General features: G+C 45.6%; 1 protein-coding gene across 2 annotated transcripts in view; it reads left to right on the forward strand.

Moving 5' to 3' along the window:
* NFXL1 (nuclear transcription factor, X-box binding like 1) overlaps window positions 1-19,626 on the forward strand; it is a 1,793,512-nt gene that overhangs the window by 1,522,726 nt on the left and 251,160 nt on the right. The gene's annotated exons all lie outside the window — the stretch shown is intronic.

Genomic DNA, 19,626 nt, shown 5'->3' on the forward strand with positions numbered 1-19,626 from the left:
AGCCAAGCATGCCATCTTAGCACAGATCCAGTTACAGCAGCCCTGCAAGAGGCCTCCAAGGAATCAAAACCACATTGCAAAGTATGTTTTACAACTTGTCAGCTGAATGCAATAAATCCCGCAATTCTTTATTTTCCACACAGTCAGAGATTAACATAATTTTCTGTTTAAGTAGTCCCATGATATGCTGTTGATATTTAAGCATATGAAATTGACAGTTTAAAGCCCTGATTGCCAAGGTTGCAAAGGTGTAAACCTTCTTACCCCATCTATCCAGCGCCCTGGAATCTCTATCAGAAGGGGTATGATTTTTGGCAGTAGAGGCCTTAATGCTCTTGGGACTCTGAGAAATGGTTTCAGCATCAGCAATAGGTTTTTTGAAAAGGAATTTGTGGGAGTCAGGTACCCTGTAGTATCTGTCTGGCTTACAAGGAGCCGGAGGCAGTGAATCAGAAGTTATACTAGATTCTGAAAAAACATCAACAATGCCTAGAACAGGAGGTATAGCCAAAGGCCTATGCTGAGGAAGTAGAAGAAAATCCCCAAGTCTCTTTTTAGTCAGAGAAATCCTGACTTTCCCAGTGGAAATGTTCCCTTAAGGCATGTACAGTTTCCCCAAAAGAAAAATCCTCAGGGGGAACAGGCAGAAGGAATGGAATCCTCTGATCAAAGTCCTCATAAGTAGGAACAGACAAATCCTGTTCCTTAGAAGAGTCAGAAGAAATAGAATCCTGTTCAGAAGATTCATAAACAATGTCTTGCCTAGGCCTCTTAGAAGGAGGGGGTGGGCTACCCCTGATCAGAGTATTTAGGCACAGGGCCCTGCACATGTGGCCCCGGCATCAGTTTTTTAGACATAGATTTAGATTTTGGCCTTAGTTTTGAAGATGGCGTCAGTCTAATATACAAATCTGTAGGCCTAAAAACACCCTCAGAAGCTGGTGCCTGCACAGCGGCTCCGGACCCATCTAAGGTAGAGACATCCAGGGGTTCCATAATTGAAGTATCTCATGGCATACCGGACTCCAAATGGGTCTCAGTAGAGGCCTGCGAATCAGAAGTAGCAGGTATCAGTGGCTGCAAAAGCTCCTCACTGAGTACCGGCGACTGGCTTAGGAGAAGCGTCGTCAGTTTTGGACCTCGACGGTCTATCTCTGTCTTTTTCTTTGCATTTTTTAGGTATTCCGGTAATCGGATTGCTAACCGACGACATTTCTGGATAGTTAAATCTTGAGCCAAAATATTTAGAAGCAAAAATATACCGACGTTTAATCGTGCGTGGATTCAATTTAGCACAAAACTGACAGCAAGGCACATTGTGGTCAGGGCCTAGGCAAGGAATACAGTACAAATGAAAATCCTTATGAGGTATTTGCTTCCCACAAGTAATGCAATTATTAACTTTTACTGACATCGGTAAGGAGGCAGAAAAAGTTTCCCCAATGGGGTACTTAGCTTTTAGTTGAAGACTTTGGTTCTGAAACTCAAAAACGAAAATTTCAGGAGTTGGCCGACCGGCACTTGCAAACTGCTTCTGCTTTGGGAACTGCGCGGCAAGAAAGACTGATGTAATGATGTCGGCTGCATGTTTTATACCCCTGACGACCTGACGTAATGGAAGAAGGGACAGCAACTGACGCAGGACCCAAGACTTTGTTAATCAGTCCGAGTGAGGGCAACCTGCCAGCAGATTACCCAAATGTAATGACTGCAACAGTGAAACACGAACATCAAGCTTGCGCAGGATGGGGAAAAGGAAACCAGCCATTGAGGAGACTGGAACAAGCTTGCGCGTAATGGGAACACTGAATGGGACTGAACACACTGAATTCAGGTACTGTTAGCTTTGAATGGGACTGAGACGAGTGTGTGTATATCAGAGAGAGTGTGTTCCCTTTTTTTTCTTGATCAATTGTATTTTTTTTTGTGATAGACAATTTTCTCCTGCTAAGTGACCTCTTAGGTTGGAAGCAGTTTCTTCTGTTTTCAGCTCTGTGAAGGAGAAGTACACTTTGACTGAATGTGAAGTCTAGGTGGTCTGCACAATTTTTTCCCATGTCATGCAAAACAATAGATTTGATGCATAAACTACTAGCAGTCAGATTGATCAAAGTGCCTTGCCTATTCTGTAAATGGAAGTAAGTAATAAGACATGCAGGGGAAGCCATTGATCAGATATGTAGACATTCCTGCACAGCCAGGGTGCTGTGAGGAATGATTCTTTTTTATTGAATTTCTTCAAGTTTGGATGTGCAGTAATGGATGTTCATGGAAAAATCCACAATATTCTATTACATTTATCATGTGGAATAAGAAGTTATGTACCTACCATAACGTTCCATGTTAGTTGTCTTCTTCTCGCCTTCTTTCTTGCTGGATGGGTTCGGAGCCAATCCTCGGCTCCGGATCGGCCTTATACTAAAGCTCGAGAGCTATTTACCGGCTCGAGGCCCTCCCCATATCCCACAATGCTAGGTGTCAGATACCCAGATCTCGTTTGGTATAGCTAACACCATGGAGACACCCTGTCCCTGCTATAAAGTTTACCTACAGTGGTAAGAACTGAGGAGGACATAACCTAGAAAATAGTCAAGCAGAGGAATAAGGCCTCAGAAGGATTCATCTCAGTCTGTCCAGGCTAGGGGGATGGCAGGTGGGACGCAAGAAAGAAGGCGAGAAGAAGACAACTAACATGGAATGTTATGGTAGGTACATAACTTCTTAATGTTAAGTTGTCAATCTCGCCTTCATTCTTGCTGGATGGGATAGCGTCCCTAGCACCTTAGCCCTGGGTGGCTCATTGGAACAGACTCTTGAGCACAGTGGAACCAAACTCAGCCCGACTCCTGGAGGTCATATCCATCTTGTAATGAGAAATAAAGGTATGAGGAGTGGCCCATCTGGCTGCAGCACAAATAGATTCCATTGGAAGTCCTGCTTGAAAAGCTACTGATGTAGCTAACTCTCTGGTGGAATGAGCTTTTGGCTTTGTAGGGGGTTCTTTATGTCTTAGTTGGTAGATGAAGGAAATGATAGAGGCCAACCATCTAGATAAAGATACTTTAGACACTGGCAGGCCCTGCTTGCCCTCAGCATAGGACAGGAAGAGTTGGTCCGACTTCCTAGTTTGTCTTGTCCTATCTAAATAGAAACGTAATTGCCTGTGAACATCCAAATAATGCAGCTTTTGTTCAGCTCTGTTTGAATAGTTAGGAAAAAAGACAGGAAGATCAATGGCCTGATTCAGGTTTGTCTCAGAAGGAATCTTGGGTAAAAAGGAGGGATTAGTTCTGAGTGAAACTCTACCTTTGTGAAAAACAAGATAGGGAGGACGAATACAGAGGGCCTGAAGTTCCGATACTCTTCTAGCTGAGGTGATAGCTACTAAAAAGAGAGTCTTCCACGAGAGCAATTTTAAGGAACAGGTGGCCTCAGGTTCAAAAGGAGGGAGAATCAGGGAAGTTAATATCAGATTCAAATCCCACGGAGACAGGGGATCTCTAACCGGAGGCCTCAGCAGAACAGTCCCTTTAAGAAAGGCTTTACAAAGTTTATGGGACATGATGCTGGTCTCTGACAGGCCAGCATGAAAATTAGCGATAGCAGCCAATTGGACTCTAATGGTGGCAGAAGAGGAGACCGCTTGTAAAAGCTCTGCCAGAAAATCCAGAACACTGTGGACAGGGGCTGTAAAAGGATCTATATTTCTGGCCTCCGCCCAGAAGGAGAAACATCTCCACTTACTAGCATAGGTTTTTCTGGTAGTAGATTTGTGTGAAGAAAGGATGATTTCACGCACTGGCTGAGAAATATGCGGAAGCCTGGCTAGGGTTGGAAGTGGAGCAACCAAGCTGTGAGGTTGAGAGATTGAAGGGATTGGTGCAGCCCTCCCGACTGATGGACCAACAGGTCTGGCACTGGGTCAAGACTCCAGGGCTGCTCCAGTAGGTGACGACGCAGGAATGGAAACCAAATCTGTCGAGGCCAGTAAGGGGCAATGAGGATCATCCTGGAACCCAAAGCAGTCGCTTTCTGAATCAGTTTGGGAATTAAGGGAAAAGGAGGAAATGCATATAGGAAATTCCAGGGCCAATCGTGTACTAGAGCATCTCTGGGGGAATGGCCAGGGAGGGGAAAGAGAGTGAAGAAGTCTTCACACTTGCTGTTGAGAGGGGTTGCAAAAATGTCACAGCAAGGTTGACCCCATCTGCGGAAAATCCTGTCCGCTACTAACTGATTGAGAGACCACTCGTGAGGCATGAGAATGGCTCTACTTAGCCTGTCTGCTATGACTTTGGAATTCCCGGGGATGTGCGTTGCTATCAAAAACCGTTGGGAAGAGATCGCCCACTGCCAGAGTCTGAGTGCTTCTCGACATAAGGGATAGGACCTGATTCCGTCCTGCTTGTTGATGTACCACACTACAGACATATTGTCCGTTTGAACTGCAATAGTATCGGTAGGTAGAGCGTCCTGAAGAGCTTGCAACGCTAAAAGTACTGCTCTCATCTCCAAGACATTTATGTACAGGTGGTATTCTAGGGGTTGCCAAGAGCCCTGGACAGTCCTGCCCTGAAAATGCCCCCCCACCCGATCAGGGAGGCATCTGTGGTCACCGTAGCAACAGGAGGAGGAAGAACAAACGGTCTGCCTTGGGGAACTAGAGGGGAGACCATCCACCAAGCCAGGTGGTCTTTGCATGTTTGAGTGATCCTATGGGACATTGGAAGTTATTGAAAGGACCATTGGGTAAACCGCATCCACTGGAGGATCCGCATGTGAAAACGAGCCAGGGGACTAAAATGATCGCTGCTGCCATGAGACCCAATGTCTTTAGTACAAATTTGGCCTGAATCGTCTTGCACTGTAGTAGGATCTGTACATGTCGTCGAATGTCTGATACTCTGTCTGGAAGTTTTGCAGAAAGATCTTTTGTATTTAATTCTGTGCCTATAAAGGTTATAGACTGACAAGGCGACAATGCAGACTTTTCAAAATTTATTGATATACCTAGCTCGGAGCAAGTCTGAATGGTATTGTTCCCTGGCTCGCAATAGCTGATGCCTGGTGGAAGCAGTGAGGAGCCAGTCGTCTAGATATGGAAACACCTGGAATCCCCATCATCTCAGGTGAGCTGTAACCACTGTCATGCATTTGGTGAACACCCTGGGGGCTGTGGTGAGCCCAAAGGGCAGGGCTTTGAATTGATGGTGACTGGCTCCCAGCCGGAAGCAGAGAAACCTTCTGGAACACTTGTCCATTTTTATATGGTAGTATGCATCCTGAAGGTCTATGGAGCACATCCAATTGTCCTGACCCAAGAAGGGTAGAACGGACTGGAGCGTGACCATCTGGAACTTCGTTCTTTGAACAGACTTGTTTAATCTGCTGAGATCCAAAATGTGTCTCCGGTCCCCTGTCTTTTTTGGTACCAAAAAGAACCTTGAGTAAATTCCAGATCCTTGCTGGTCTGCTGGGACTGGCTGGATGACTCTTTTTCTTAGCAGTTTTGAAATTTCTAGAACTGCTTGATCCCTTAGAGTGGGTGGGACATCTGGAAGGGATCTGTTTGTTTTTACAGGGGTGCGGATGAAGGGAATTTTGTAACCTTCGGATATGATAGACTGTACCCATCGGTCTTGAGTGAGGAGTTGCCAGGCTTCTGGGTACAGTGACAATCTTCCCCCGACTGCCTCCGAAGGTGGACAGTCAGGCAGCCCCTCAGGGGTGCTGGAAGGGTTTGTCAGAGAAAGATTCTCTGCTACCCTGATTTTGCGAACCCCCTCTGCCCCTCGGGCAGCGTCTGTGGTTGTTCCTTCCTCTGCCCCTGGAGGGGAACTCGCCACGTGTGTCAGGCATGACTCCCTGGGGTTTGTGAAACCACATTTTTCCACTCTTCTGACCTTTAGGGTATGGTCTAGAGGGAGTAGAAAAATGGACTCCCACGGCAGAGAGAGTCTTGCCTTCCTGCTCACACCTGGTAAGTATATCCTTCACCTGTGGTCCAAACAAAGCCGAACCATCGAAGGGGGGTATTTGTGAAGGACGCCTTAAAGGGGTCAGCAAAGTTACATAACCACATCCAGGCATGTCTTCTCAAAGCCACGCCTGTACCTGTGGCCCTACTCGCACCATCGGCCACGTAAGAAATGAGCCGCATGGAGGAGTTTACTATGGAAGTTAAGGTCACCAGCTGGGAGTTAACCTTATCCTGAGACCCCACAGCCAATGGATCCTGAAGGGTATCACCCAGTTCCTTGAGAAGATCCCTCTGAAGTCGGGTGAAATGGCACAGATAATTCAGCGACCACATAGCAAAGGTCGCTGAAGAGAACATCTGCTTCCCGTACCTGTCCATTGTCCTAGACTCTTTATTAGGAGGATGTACAGGCACCGAAGGATCAGCCAACTCCTTAGTGGCTGCTGCCACCACCATGGCATCAACTGGGACCTCCCTTAGCTAGAAACTGTTTATCTGATGGGGCTGTAATAAATTTAGCGGGCCTATGGGGAGTTGGTTCCACTGAGTCCAGGGCTGTCCACACCTTCCGAGCAACCACTTCCATGAGTGGGTCAAAAGGTGGAGACACCCAGGAGGTGGAAGGGTGAGAACCAAACGCATCCAGGTACACCGACTCATCCTCGGAAGGTTTAAGGCCAGTCCAATTCCCCCTCTGCTTAAGGATTTTCAGGATGTCTGAAAAGGAGACATCCTCAGAGGGGGACCTTGGGGACCCTTCCGAATCCTCCAAGTCAGTGTCAGATGTGACTGACTCGGGGGAAGTCAACATGTTTCCTCTTACATGTTTTCTTCCAAGGTGGCTCCTCCGAATGATCGGGGGAGGCCTCGGAAGAGGAAGATACCCCCAGTGGGGCAACCTGGAGCATTTATTCTCCATGCTTGGGGTCCGGAGAGTGGACAGAGACCGAAGCAGGCACCATGGGGGGAGGAGCCGAAGGGGCCGATCGTGGATCCGACCCAGGAGTCAGAACGCTCCTCATGACCTCGAAGGCACCCCTATCAGGCAGAGAGGAAGGTCCCAGCTCCGAAGAGATGAGAACTCCTCCCGGCACCAAGAGTGATGGCTCCGAGGCCGATGGGGCCGAGCTTACCTGCGCCGAGGCACCGAGAGGGAGAACGGGGTCGGACAAGGGTCCGATACCACTCGCCCCCTCAGAGCCGATGAGAGTGTCTCGATGCCCGGATCCCTCCATGGACAGAACCAATGAAGAGATCGGAGCTGACGAGGGAGCCGAAAATTGTGCTATTGGCTCTGACGATTCGAGCCCCAATGAGCTCCGGCTCCGAGCACAGTGGTAGAGTCGGAGGAGGAACTGATAAAGATACAGGGATAGCCGCAGTCTGTTGAGAAGGGCTAGTCAACATTTGGGTCAGTGCCTGCGACTTTAATAGTCTGACCACCCTCTGGAGGTCATGATCGGACAAGCCTGGAGGACCGAGAGGAGTGGGACCTATGGCTCTGCTCCGACTGTAGTAACGGAGACCTCACAGCTGAACGAACAGACTCCAAAGAGGGAGACCTCGAGCGTTTTCGGCTCACAGAAGGCTCCGATACTAAGGCCGGAGCCGACTGAGGTCTCGAAGTGTCGGTTCCAGCCGGAACCGATGAGGAGGCAGAAGCTCCGCTTGGCGATGGCTCCGAACAGGGAGCCGACGTCTTAGAGGGCTTGGAGGGTTTACCCGACGAGGGCTTAGTTGGGGACCCTTCAGGCTTTAGTAAGCCCCTCAAAATAAGCTTGTTCCTACGCTCCTGCAGGACTATCGGACTGAAGGCATGACAGACCGCACAAGAGTCCTGCAGGTGTAGGGGGCCCAAACAATACACACAAGAAGTGTGACCGTCTGTCAGAGACATCTTCTGACAGCACGAGTCACACTTCTTGAAACCTGAGACCTTAGTATCCTTAGACATAATGAAAAATAGAAAAAAAGGATACCAAGGGAACAGGTAACTAGTGCTTTAAACACTACACACACACACACACACACACATGCACTAGTAAAAAAAAAACTAACAACACTAACAATATAATAGTAATATAATAACACTACTAAATTTATCTAACTATCACTATCAAGTATAAAATCTATAAAAAGGTAGTAGAAAGTAATAAAAAAAAAACACTACTGATTATATCAATGCTACCCTAACGGGTGGGGGGAGGGGGGAACTGAAAAACTACAGAAAGAGAGTTTTTAAAGGGGGGTTTCTCAAGGGTTTAGGAGGAAACACTAAGAGACAAAAAACTAACAAGAAAAAATCTCTCTCTATATATAAAATAAAACAGTAGAAAAGAGTAATATAACCTGGAGCCGGTAAAATCGCAACCTCATAGCTGAAGCGGCAAACGAGATCTGGGTATCTGATGCCTAGCATTGTGGGATAGAGGGAGGGCCTCGAGCCGGTAAATAGCTCTCGAGCTTTAGTATAAGGCCGAGTTGGAGCCGAACCCATCCAGCAAGAATGAAGGCAAGATTGACAACTTAACATTGAATAGGTTCATAGGTTCATACTAGGCTAACTGCCCTTGCAAGCCATTTTAAGCCTAGCCAAGTATCCCTTGTAAGACTCAAACCCTGCACTTTGTGTTTGTAAAGCAAACACCTTAACCATTAGGCCACCCTTGATTTGTTTTGTTAAGCACCTCTTTGTGTGTGTTAGCAAAGGTTCTTTTATTTGTGTACTAATCATATTTTAGAAAACCATTTTAGCCAATCAAATAGCTTGGTTTACTAAGTTTCATAAATGGAGATCTAGGTTACATATGAAGAACTATGAATACAGATATTACTGCATATTGGTGTGTGTGTGTTTGTGCATGTGCATATGTGTGTGTGAATTTCTGTGTGGTCATGGTACAGTGATATTCTTTACAATATTGTGGCAGCTTTAGAACACATGACACAACAAGGATGTGATTTACTTTGCATGTCCTAGTCAGTGGTGGAGTGGTGAGTGCATAGGCTCTGCTTCCTTCAAAGCACAGTGTTTCTGCCTGGTAGCATACCTCTACAAATGTGTTATAACCCTGCCTCTACTGACCGTCATGCCCATATCATGTCTCTCTCTATTACCTCTGAATCATGTTGCTTATACAGTTTATCTTATCTGCATATGTACAGCCCACAACTCACCTGTTTCGTTCACTTCCACATCTGTATTGTGAAGATGACGGAGTCAAAAGCTGGCCTATTCAGTGTAGTGCCTGCCTGTGTACTGCCTACAGCTGTACTACATCTCTTAGTCTGACCTTTTCTAGCATTTGAAAAATAATTTTCAGTGCAAAGCAAAGTCATAAAACTAGGGCCTACAGCTTGTACAGTAAATAATGAACAAACTCGATGCACCATGTAATCCCTATCGATTGTCATGGTAATTACGTATGTTTCTGTGCTATATGTAGTCATTATAAAATATTAAAAATAGTATGATAGTAATGTCTGTCGCCGAGAAATGAATAGATGAACTGACATGCCTTGTTCTCCAAGAAGAATAAGAAAATGTCACAGAATAAAAAATGTAGGACAGTAATAAAGATGATCTTAGAGATTTTAGCAGTAAGTAGCCCATGAAAATTTACTGAGGTATGGTTATTGCTAATTGAAAACTCTCAATCTTTATTATCAATCATCAAAAATAGAAATCCCCCGAGAGACTGAGCTTAAAAATCATCAGTGGGGGATAAAATTAATTTCTTTCCCACCATTTTATAAGCATTCACTTTGGGCTGTATTCATTTGATACACACTTGCATAAAGACATATGGAATATTGCAGGAAACATGGTACATCGTCTGTTCATTATTTATTGTACAAGCTGTGGGTCCTACTTATCAGATAGTTTTATGACTTTGCTTCGCATTGTAAATTCTAGAATTGTTTCAGCTTAAAAGTTGTTTAAAATAGTCTGTCTTTTCTGTGAAATAATACTTCTCTATCTCCCATGTGCTGTAAATTGTTTGCACCGACTTTGTACTAATATTGTCTTCATATATCTCCCTTTTATAACTATGGCATTCCTTGTTGTACATAAAAGATTCTCATGTCACGCATGGCCTCATTTCCTTAAGAATGCATACAATAATCTTTTTTGTCTAGGTCTATCCTTTTATATTTCTACTAATGTAGGCAATAGACTGATTCTGTTGTCCTCCTTTGAAATGACCGAGTCCTACTTACAATATTGAATTTCCCTAGAGCTGTACACATTGCTCCAGGTAGTGATGCAGGTCTTACCATCCAGGTTTACAAAGAAGTGTGTGTGTGTGTGTGTGTAAACTGCCCAAGTTGCTATATACTGGTGGCTAGAGAGAACACATGGTGGTGGGTATAGAATACCTCAGGCATGAACTCTGTACCTTGGGTGCAGGTGGCAAGGGCCTGAATTCCCTACCCACTACCATTTGTAAAAAATTTGCAGATTTTTGCCTCATATTTTTTTCTGTTCTGTTCCTCATAAAATCTGTGGTTTCTGTAATTTTGTTTCCTTACACAGTCAGTAGCACAGTGGTAGCATTGTTGCCTGACAGCTACAGTTCTCTGGTTTGATTCTTGGCTAGGGTGCCTACTGTGTGGAGTCTGCATGTCCTCCCATCTTACAAAGACGTGTCTGGAGTGTTTCTCCCTGGGCCTCTGCTGAAAATTGCCTTTTGTTCCAAGTCAGACTTTCCTGGTTAACAATATAAAATTGGCTTTTGTTCCAAGTCAGACTTTCCTGGTATTTCCCTTATATCTGCTAGTTCTCTCCTCTCCTGTACTTTTACTAGCTTGTTAGTTTAGCACTTTCCCAGACTTCTTGTAACAATTATTGTAGTATGCAAAAGTGCTAACAGCACTAAACGTTCTACAAGAAAACGGCTCCAGTACTTATTAATGCCCACCCCTCCAGGCATGTCTAAAGGTCAGTTCCCTGTGATTTCTCCTATTAACCTGGTGAACTTGGGCATCCTGAGGCAATGTAGCAACTGTCTCATGTACACTGACAACCCTCTCCTCTTACCCCCCACAACACTCAGACTTGTGAGAGATGCACTTATATATCCAAATTGGAAGCCACCCACTCTTCAGTCAAGACCGGAATAGCTGGAGGTCAACACTTGTACCACACCACATAGCCCTCCAGAACACACACCAGCATTGCCTTCACATAAAAACACAAACCCACCTTCATGGAGGCTCTCAATTAAAATCTAACCAAACAGCAGAGACCTCCAAGGCAGAAACGCACTTGAGCACCACAACACAGCACTAATCATGAGACATACAACTCTCCTAAACAGTGTCACTCAACCAAAGCCCCTGAGGCAAAACAGCATGCCCAACACACTAATCATAGCTGACTCGATAGTGAGGTACACTGATGTCCCACTCACTAGGTTGAATAAGGAGAAAGTAACAGCTGCCTGTCAGGCGCCAGGATCCACCACATAACACATGCACTCTGGTCCCTCAACAACAGGTACAAATATGACTCTGTCATTGTACATGTGGGAGTGAATGACCTGAGACGTACCTCCCTGGGCTACATGAAAAGAGACATGGAGGAATTCTCAGATTATGTAGCCCAGGAGGGTATGACCCTAGCCTTGAGCAGCATCCTACCATCACCCAGAATGATACCACAGTAAAAGCAGAAAATGACTGATTTCAACAATTGGCTAAGTTTTGGTGTCACTCTAAGGGGATCCAGTATCTGTTTGCCTTGGATGACATGATTGACAGACCTTGATGCTTTGCCAGAGATGGCCTGCATCTGTCACCCCTGAGCTTCCGGATACTGGCCAAGGTTCTTGCCACTCCTATAGTGCCTTTTTTAGGCGGTGTTCCAAAGACCAAATTACCACCATACAGCTACAAACAAATGTAATTTGAGGGTCATGCTGCTCAACGCTAGAAGTCTAAATCTCAAAATACAGTCGCTCGAAGTACTCCTTAAAATGGAGAACATCGACATTTGTGCTGTAACAGAGACTTGGTTCAAGGCAGCAGAAAGCACCCCTGCACTACCAGGCTACAACTCATTCCACGCCTTTCGGCCCCAGAACTTGGACTGAAGCTCCAAAGGCGGTGGTGTTTCCATATTCATAAAGGATGCGCACACCTCCAGACTGGTAGTCTAACATAACGCATCTGAGATACTTCAGGTGCAGCTAACATTGGTTAAGACAGAGATTCAGGTCGTAGCCTGCTATAGTTCCCCAACCATGTCCCAAGTTTAACACTCCACATTCCTAAGCACCCTGGAGAATATTAGGATCCAGCCTAACACACTCATACTGGGCAACTTCAACTACCTCTCCATTAACTGGGAAATCTACTCATGTACCAATACACTTGCCCAGTGCTTTCTGGAATTCATTAATTCCAATGCCCTGGACCAGCTCGTTCTTACCCCCACTAGAGGTAGCAACATCCTTGACCTGATCATTACTAACCTGGGCGACCGTTGCTCTACACCAATAGTCAACTCCTCCCTGGTTAGATCCGATCACAAGCTAAATCACCTTGGAAATCCACATCCCTCCCATCTCCCCCAACAAAGGTAACCACCATGAAAAACTTCTCCAAAGCTAACTTTGGGCTCCTAAAAACAGAGGTGGCTAACTTCACAGCACCCATGCAAATGGCGAATAGCTGCATGGCTGCCAAATCATACACCAATGCACTGTACGAACATGTACACAAATGCACGGATCTCACCATACCAAATAGAACAAAGACACTCTCCTCAAAAAAAGGTAGCCAATCTAGTGGTCCTCTGCCATAAACAAACTCTACAACAGGAGGAAACTGATGCAGAATAAGGTGAAGTCCAAAGACTGGAAAAACTCCCTTATCAGCCTCAACAAAAAGTTGAGATCCCCCATCGAATCCTCTAAAGCTAGCTATGAGAACAGAATTGCAGCAGATAGTAAAGACAACCACAAGGCCTTCTATAGTTATGTAAAGAACCTCCACGGCAATACCCATATTTGCTCTGAGCTACTGCAGAATGGTACCTCCTGTACCGAGCAAACAGACATTGCAAATATACTGACGGACAGATTCAGTGCTAACTTTACCCCCCCCCCCAGACTTTGAGTCAGGCACCAGAGCTGTGGATGAAGGTACGGTGGTTCATACAGCCTACCTTGATCTGGCCAAGGCCTTTGATACCATTCCCCACTCAGGAATCATAGAAAAACGTACTAAGCTAGGCATCAACCCCTATATCACTAGGTGGGTTACAAACTGGCTCACAGATAGACCCCACTGTATGAAAGTAGCTGACTCCCAAGTCAGACTGCCGATCAGTCACGAGTGGAGTCCCCACAGGGTTCGGTCCTGGGTTCACTCCTGTTTGGTATCTACTTCTCTGAAGTCCAGGCCAACACAAAGTGACTCTGGCTGACAAAGTTCGCAGAGGATTGCAAGTTCGGAGCTATTATTAACTCCCCAAGTGATGTTAATGTCCTACAGAAAGGACTCAATGAGACCAGTGACTGGTGTCAGAACCATGGCCTCAAGTTCAATGCCAAAAAATGTGTCTTCATCCCCTTTGGGGAAAAACCCGGTTCCCTTGAATTACCACATTGATGATAGTCCACTGAACACAGAAGGCGTTATAAGAGATCTGGGAACACAGGTTGACAGCAACCTCTCTTTTGAGCACCACGTTGCCACTGTGGTCAAAGTCCTTCTATGTGGCACATCTCATTACTAAGGGTTTTGCATCCAGGAAGAAAGAGGTCATTGCCTCCCTCTACTCTTCCCTCATTAGGCCAATCATCAAGTGCAATGCCCCATTTGGCATGTACCTCACCAGACACCTGCAACTGCAGAGGCTGCAAAAGTACCTCACAAAGAGGATCCTAGGCCTTAGACACTTGTCCTATATGGAAAGACTAAAAAAAAACTCCAACTATTCTCCGTCTCATGTCGCCTACTTAGAGGTGATCTCTACTTGATTTACAAAGCCATGTTTGACCCAGCTCTGTTAGAAATGCTACATCTAAAGAAATCCCAGTCCCTCAGCACCACATGCTCCAGAGACCTCAACCTCATTACCACAATCAACAGAACATGCTGGAGGGACAGGTTCATAACCCGGAGACTACCCATGCTATGGAATAGACTTCCAATACATGTCAAGCAGAGCACCTCACTGGCCCTCTTCAAGAGAAATCTTGATGAGTGGATGGGAAATAGAAAATTCTCAGTGGGGATCACTCCAGTGGCTCTATTTGACAGAGGCACTAGGAACTAAGATTTGGTGGCACAATGCCAGGGTAATCTTATGGGCTAGACTTGTAAAGGCTTCAGGGCCATTAGCCTAGTACACACCTATGAACCTAAATGTTAAATAAAAATAACAGGCATTTGAATTTCAGACTTCACATTCTTCAGAAAGTACATGGTAACACAAAACCTTTTATTCTAACATTTTTCTAAGTTTATAAGATGGATACTTGAAATGTGTCCCTATTTTTGGGACTGTATTCCTCCATTATTGGCTTTGTCCAGGTTTTGTGTGCTAAAGTTGAGAGCTATGGTGAGAACTGAATTCACTGAATATGTTTGGGGGCTGTATTCCCCATTACTGGCTTTGTCCAGGTGTTTTTGCTAATAGGTTGAGAGCTATGGTGAGAACTGATTTCACTGAATATGTTTGAGGGCTGTATTGCCCCATTATTGGCTTTGTTCGTTTTTTTTTTTTGTGCTAAGAGGTTGACAGTTATGGTAAGGACTGAATTCACTAAATGGTAACTATTTAAGTTTCAGTCTTCCTCTCTTTCACAAAATGGCTGATATGGCATAGTGGTATGTTGCTCTGACTGTTTTGTACAGGGTCCTGGGTTCAAGTATTTGCAGTGAAATGTATGCTGGTAACAGCATTTTATTCTAGCAACTTTCCAACATTATACAAGAAATGTTTTTGAGCTTTTGCCCCCCCCCCCCCAAATAAATTTTGGCTTTTTCCAGATTTCTTGTGCTGCAAAGTTGAGAGATACAGCTGAATGACATGTAGAGTTTACAAGGAGCAGAGAGCTTCAATGGAACAAAAGTTTAGTGCTACTTATGCAGAGTCTGCTTGCATTGTTACTAACACAACAGGTAGTGTACTTGCTTTTGATGCAGAAGGCTGTGGGTTCTACTCCCACAGTAGGTAAATGCATTGCTGATACATAGAAGTTATGTCCTTACCATAACGTTCCATGTGGAGTGTTCATCTCGCCTTTGTTCTTACACATGGGTTCGGAGCCGATCCTCGGCTCCGTCGCCCAAGCTCTGCATCGAGAAGAAGCTCGAGATAATCTAATACCCACAATCCCCCTCTGCCTTTACCTCAGATCTAGTTTGCAAGCAAACCAGTAGTCAGATAGAGCACACTCATGCTTACATCACATATGCACAGAACTAAGAGTCTATATATATATATATATATATATACACATATATATATATATACATGTCACAACAACTGCAATGCAGAAGCAGAATGCCCCAGGCCAGGCACCAAAAGTGAACGTTCTTCCTAATGGAGGGTGGGAATGTAAGAACAAGATGAACACTCCACATGGAACGCTATGGTAAGGACATAACTTCTATATGTGATAGTGTTCAATCTCGCTTGTTCCCACACATGGGTAGCGCCCTAGCTCCTTGTTCCTGAGGAACTCACGGAAGGACGCTCTTGAGCACAGTGGAACCAAAGGTTGCCCTGTCCCTAGAAACCTTGTCTACCTTATAATGAGAAATGAATGTATGTGGCTTAGACCAAGTAGCAGCCGCACAACATGCCTAGTGGTAGGCGGGCTGCATGAGCCAGGGATGTAGACACTGACCTTGTGGAATGTCCTTTGGGTTTGTGCAAAAGAGTTTGATTTGAAGACTCATAGACATAGATGATACAACTGCTAACCACTTAGAAAGAGTTCTTTTGGTAACCGCTACTCCTTTCCTGTTATCAGCAAAGGGTACAAAAAGTTGATCAGTTTTTCTGTGATCTTTTGTTCTATCCAAGTAAAATCTTAGCTGTCTGTGAACATCTAATTTGTGCAACATATACTCCATTTTATTGAGTGATTCTTGAAAAGTGGGTAATTCAATGGACTGATTAATATTATTAATAGAACAAACTTTAGGAAGGAAGGATGAATTAGTGCGAAGAGAAACTCTGTCAGAATGAAAGATCAAATAAGGGTGCTTAATGGAGAGAGCTTGAAGTTCAGATACTCGCCTAGCGGATGTAATGGCTACCAAAAGAGAGAGTCTTCCATGACAAAAATTTCAATGGGCAAGAGGAGGCTGGTTCAAAGGGGGCAACATTAACTTAGATAACAATAAGTTTAGACTCCAAGGACGTAGGAGATCTAATTGGTGGTCTAATATGAAAAGCCCTTTTAAAAAGGCTTTACATAGCCTGTGGGGCCATAACAGGAGCCCCACATTCTTCCACATGGAAATTAGAAATGGCAGCCAATTGAACTTTAATGTGGCAGGAGAAGCACCCTGATGGAAACAAGTCTGTTAAAAACTCTAATATTTTATTCAAAGGAGCTATAACGGATCCACTTGCTGTGTATTCGCCCAGAATACAAATCGCCCATTTACTAGTATATGTTTTAGTAGTGGAAGCTTTATGGAGAAGCCACCAATATATTCTGAACTGCAGGCTAAAGAAGATCAGACCTGGCTGTTAGAATTGGAGCAGCCAAGCTGCTAGATGAAGGACAAGGGCGCTGGGTGAGGAGCCCCTGACGAGTGAGTCAATAGATCTGGCTCTGGGTCCAGGATCCAGGGTCCCCGAATGCAGTGTGTCATCAGGAAGGGAACCAAATTTGACGAGGCCAGAATGGAGCAATGAGGATTATTGTCCTGTGTAGGTTTTGGCTTCTGGAGAAACTTTGATATCAGGGGAAGGGAGGAAATGCGTACAGGAGGCCCGGGGCCAATCGTGAATCAGTGCCCCTGGGGACTTCCCCGGAGGGGTAATAGGGCAAAGTAGCTCCTGCATTTGGCGCTCATTGAGACGAAACAGATCGCAGGAAGGCTGGCCCTCATCGCATGGAAAAATCTTTTCAACTGACTGTTTTAGGACCACTCGTGGCGGTAACAGAATTGTTCTGCTCAGCCTGTCGGCTATGACGTTGGATGACCCCGGGATGTGCGTTGCTATCAGAAAGCGACCCGTGGACTCCGCCCATTGCCAGATTCTCATGGCCTCTTCTCTGCATAGCTGATAGGACTTGGTTCCCCCTTGCTTGTTTATGTACCAGACTATCGACATGTTGTCCGTCTGAACTGCAATAGTTCCCAGAGGAAGAAGGGGAGCAAAGTGTTGCAACGCTAGAAACACTGCCCTCAACTCTAGAACATTGATGTGCAGATTGTACTCTAAATTGGTCCATTCGCCTTGACTGTCTGTCCCTGAAAGATGCCCCCACCCTATCAGGGAAGCGTCCAGTGGTCACCGTAAATGTAGGCGGTAGCACAAATGGTCTCCCTTGGAAAGGTTGCACGCTTGAAGCCACCAGTTTAGGGTGTGTTTTGCATGTGTTCGTTATAAGAATCTCGTGGTGTTAGAGGTAGTTGTTGGAACGACCATTGTGCAAACAGTAGCTATTGTAGGACTCTCATGTGCAGTCTTCCCAAGGGTATTGCAATAAGAGAAGCTGACATGAGTCCCAAACCTTCAGTACCAGTTTTGCTGGGGATTTCTGGACAACAGAAGAAGACGTGAGTCTGAAGTGAAAGTATCCTTTCTGGAGGAAGTCTTAGAATTAACTGATGTGTATCTAATTCCGCTCCTATGAATAAGATACTCTGTGATGGCTGTAGTAAGGATTTTCCAAGTTTACGGAAATTCCCAGGTGAATACACAGTTGAAGAGTATAGTCTCTGGCCTGTACTAGTTGACGCTGGGTGGTGGCAGAAAGGAGCCAGTCGTCCAGATACGGAAACACCTGAATCCTTGGCGCCTCAAGTGAGACGCTACCACTGCCATGCATTTGGTGAAGACCCTGGGGCTGAGGTCAGACCAAAGGGCAGGGCTCGAAATTGAAAGTGACTGGCACCCAGCCGGAAGCGCAAATGATCTCTGGATGCCCTGGCCATTTTGATGTGGTAGTATGCATCCTTCAGATCTATTGAGCACATCCAGTCAGTCCTTCTGTAAGAATGGAAGGATCGATTGAAGCGTGACCATTCGGAACTTTTCTTTCTTGACGGCGTATTGAGGTCGCTTAGGTTCAGAATGGGCCTCCAGTCCCCTGTTTTCTTTGGAACTAAAAGAACCTTGAGTAAGTCCCGAATCCTTTCTGGTCCGCTGGGACTGGTTGGATGACTCTTTTCTAGCAGCTTTGAAATTTCTATAGCTGCTGGCTCGCAGATGGGGCGGTACATCTGGGAGTCTTTCTTTGGAATGGGATGATAGAAAAGGTATATTGTAACCTCTGGTAACCACGCTTTTACCCACTTGTCTGTAGTTATGTTTTGCCAGGCCTGAGGGTATAAAGCTGTTTACCCGACTGCCTCCAGAGCAGGACAGTCGGGCCTCCTCTCAGGAGTGCTGGAAAGGTTTACCAGGGAGTGTATCCGCCACCTGATTCTGGACCTCTGCCGCCAGGGCGGCGTCTTCCACCTCTGCCCCTCCTCTGCCTCTAGAAGGCATCACCCTGTGTGCCTGGGAAAGATCCTTGAGGTTTTGAAACCACATTTTCCACCACGTTGCCCTTTGTACGGTCTGGTTGGGGTGGAAAACGACTCCGACAGCAGACAGAGTCTTTCCCTCCTGCTCACACTGGGCAAGGGTCTCTTTACTGGGGCCAAAGAGAGTGGCACCGTCAAATGGGGCGTTAGTAAAGGAAGACTTGAAGGCTTCTGCAAATGAACATAAGCGCATCCAGGATTGTCTGAAGAGCAATCGCTGAAGTTGCTGTTCTACTCGAACCTTCGCCGCGTAAGAGATCAGCCTCATGGACGAAGTTCACAATGGATGTAAGGGTATTAAGTTGAGCTGTCACTTTCTCTGAGACAGCAGCATCCGTAGTACCCTGGAGGGTATCTTCCAACTCTTTGACTAGATCCCTCTGTAGTCGTAAAGTGGGTCAAATAGTTCAGGATCGCATGGAAAAGCCGCTGAACTAAAATGCGCTTCCATACCTGTCCATAGTCCTAGAATCTTTATTAGGGGATGGACAGATGAGGAAGATTCCGACATCTCCTTTTTCGTGGGTCGCTGCCACCACCATAGCCCACTGGAACTCCTTTGTTAAGTAAGTTTTGGAATATAAGGCAGGTGGTAGTGTTTGTGAGGTATGCACAGAACTCAAGTGGCTGCCTCAAAATATCTTTGTTAGGAACTCCCTCTGAGGGAAGGCTGTAGGAGTGGCGCTGTGGCCTGGTGGAGTGGGATCCTGATGCCTGTAGGGACAGATTTTATATACCTTTTTCCCCACCTTTCTAAGGATCTTGACTCTCTTTTGGAAGGTAGTGGATTCTTAGCAGTAGAGGCCTTCATTCCTTGGGGCCTTGAGAAATGGTTTCAGGGTCAGCATTATGGCTCTTAAAGAAATTGGTGAGAGTTAGGAACTCTGTAGTACCTATCAGGCTTGACTGGGGCA

Source organism: Protopterus annectens, chromosome 2.part1, assembly GCF_019279795.1.
Source record: "Protopterus annectens isolate FY-2018-M chromosome 2.part1, PAN1.0, whole genome shotgun sequence".
NCBI classification, from domain to species: Eukaryota; Metazoa; Chordata; order Ceratodontiformes; family Protopteridae; genus Protopterus; species Protopterus annectens.